Source organism: Hippoglossus hippoglossus, chromosome 4, assembly GCF_009819705.1.
Source record: "Hippoglossus hippoglossus isolate fHipHip1 chromosome 4, fHipHip1.pri, whole genome shotgun sequence".
NCBI classification, from domain to species: Eukaryota; Metazoa; Chordata; class Actinopteri; order Pleuronectiformes; family Pleuronectidae; genus Hippoglossus; species Hippoglossus hippoglossus.
Window position 1 is genome coordinate 25,931,710 of NC_047154.1, and position 2,879 is coordinate 25,934,588.

At 41.5% G+C, this 2,879-nt stretch overlaps 1 protein-coding gene across 1 annotated transcript in view; it reads left to right on the forward strand.

Moving 5' to 3' along the window:
* The first annotated feature begins 2,874 nt into the window (after nucleotides 1-2,874).
* Nucleotides 2,875-2,879, forward strand: part of LOC117760311 (desmoplakin-like) — a 24,311-nt gene continuing 24,306 nt past the window's right edge. The window contains exon 1 of the mRNA XM_034583235.1: nucleotides 2,875-2,879. This exon is cut by the window's right edge and continues 494 nt beyond it. The gene's annotated coding sequence lies outside the window, so the exon portion shown is untranslated.

Sequence of the window (2,879 nt, forward strand, 5' to 3'; positions counted from 1 at the left end):
CACACACACACACACACACACACACACACACACATGCCACATTCCTCAATAGCTGCAGAGTTTAATGTGTGACAGGTTGGTGCAGGGACTCTGCCCACGAACTGCAGGTTCTGGGCTCCAGCTCCGAGCAGACACATGTTATTAGTTTTACTATCGTCCTCGTGATTGATGCCTGTACCAGAGTCAAGAGGAGAAACCGATCTTCTCTTGTGTGAAAGTATGCTTGTAAAGTGTGAGACCAGCAAAAACATGCATCGCTGACGGAGTTTCCTCTTTGTGATCTTTACGTTTCCATTTTCTTTTCTTCCTGATGCATCTCCTCTTCCTCCCACTTACAGAAATGAAGGAGGAGGTGGGAGACACAAAAGCAGAAAACTTCACCTTAATTAAAAACAATTACAGAAATATTTGATTGTATAACTCATGATTTTTGCTAATCATTATTTCAGTGTGGTTTTGAGTTTTGTTATGAATTTCTTTGGGCCAGTCGGAGGTTCTCGTTAGTGTGACCGTGCAACAGGTCTTTAATATTACAGGAGAAACACTGGACAGATGTTCTCATCCCCAGAGTCATGCATCTCACTGTGGCTATAAAAAAAGTGTAAGTAAGTAAGTAAAAATACAAAATTTGCATCTGAATTTGCCTTGAAAATATAATTAAATCAGGAGCCTGTGACTTTGTGTTTGAGAATCCGACGTGACTCTTGTGTACAGTACGACTCTTCTTCACAACATTTTCCGTTTATGCAACAAGCTCACGTTGCTCACGTGCAGACAGAAAGATGACGGATGAAACAGTAAACCTCGACCTGACTCCTCTTTAGCTCCACGTCTGCTCTGAGAAAGTCATTTAACAGTTTCATATTGGACTTGAAGCTCTTAGAAATAAATAAAAAACACAGAAGTAGACAGGATTTGTGGAGCAGAGCTGGAGCGTGAATGAGAGTTTGCATGGAACTGCATCAAAACTGCCACTGGTCTGCACGTCACTGTGTGTGCATTCTCCCAGTTCACATTTATATTCCTTGTATAATACCGCTCTCATGATGCAATTATTTAAGTGTTATAATTCACCTGTGAAGAAAAAGTACTCACAGTGAACCTGCTGCAAAGATCATATATCTATTGTTACTGTGCTGTGGCAGAAAAAAGATAAACATTTAACAAATATCATGTTTAAACAACATAATATGAACTTTATCTTTTTCTTATTGATCCAGTTTGAAATGTCCTCAATATGTTCCCATCATAGAGAGCGATAACAATTTTCGTCTCATTCAAGAGCAGCTGTTAAACTTGTTTTTCCAGCGAGTCACACCCATGAGCTGCAGGCGCGTGTGTCTGTGTGTGTGTGTGTCTGTGTGTGTGTGTGTCTGTGTGTGTGTGTCTGTGTGTGAGTGAGAGACAGTGGATGAGCAGGGTGTGTAGCGCAGGGAGAGAGCGAAGGTCTGATACGTCCTTCAGAAGACAGAGGGGTGATGCAGCGTGTGTTTGTTTCTGTTTGAAATTCCACGGCGTCATCACCAGGTGGAGGTTTCGCCTGTGGGACGGTTTTGCCCCCGAGCTCCATGACAGCTGTCACTCAACGACACTCAACCACATTAAGAGACGTTTCAACATGTCCAACAAGAAATAACAATAAATCTGTCCATGCAGGGAAAAGTATTTTAAAACATTTCCTGGTATAAGATGATTGAAGGTGATAAGTATTTTTATGTTGTTATTTTTATGCACTTTATGTTGCAAAATGTCCTCAATTACCTGCGATGTCTCATGAATGAAATGTTCCAGAAAGTCCATAATTCACGTGTATCGCAGCGGTTTGTCCCAACACAGCGTCACACTGGACCCAAAATACTTTTCTTTAAACTTTTCCAAAGTATCTCATCGTTTTCTAATAGTTCTCAGCCTGGAAAAATGTCCACACCTTGAAGAAGTCCCAAGACTAAACTTTTCCTCAATGTCCAAACTTGTTAGTGTCCAAATAGTCCTCTCTCTCCAAAGAGGTTCCACATTATTCTAACTTTTATTGAATGTTCTCACTCTCAAACTTTTTAAGAAATGTCCTCTTTGGAGATTTCCTCCATCTACTTTCATCTCTTCTAAAATATCCAGACTTTCTAAAGACTTGAAACTTTTCTAAAATACAAACATCCCAACTTTTAAAAGAACAAATTCCTCACTTGTGCAAATACTTCCCACTTTTCAAATTGTTCTCACTTTACACAGACACTTTACTTCTTAACATTCTAAACATGTTTTCCACTTTAAACTCACATGCACATAAATGTAATCACTCTTTAAAATCTGAGACCTTTTCTAGAAACATCCTAACTTTTAAAAGTGAATCCCTCACTTGTGCAAATACTTTCCACTCTCTCCAAATAACACCGTCACTTTTCAAATTGTTCTCACTCAACAATTTCCAAACTTTTCCAGAACATCTCAACATTTTAAACATGACTTGAACTTTATCAAAATGTCGTCACTTTTTAAAATCTGTGAACTTTTTTGGAAACTTCCTAACTTTTAAAAAGTTATTTACTCTCACTTTTCTGTATTGTCCTCCTATTCAACAACGTAGACTCCCCACAGAAGCCAAACTGCCACACCCACACGCACACGCACACGCACACGCACACGCACACGCACACGCACTCTGCCTCCAGCTGATTTAGGAGGAGAAAGTGGGGAGTGTTTCCTGGCACACACGGAGAGGTGTGGTCTCCAGCCTCCAAAACCGATCCGCCCCCGCCGCTGCTCGCAGTCCGGCGCAGAGGGGCCAAGGCACCGGTGCGCACAGGTGGAGAGAGACGCTCAGGAACCCGTCCTACTGCGCCAGTCTTCCGCCTGCTCACCTCCACAGAGTCGCTGCCACT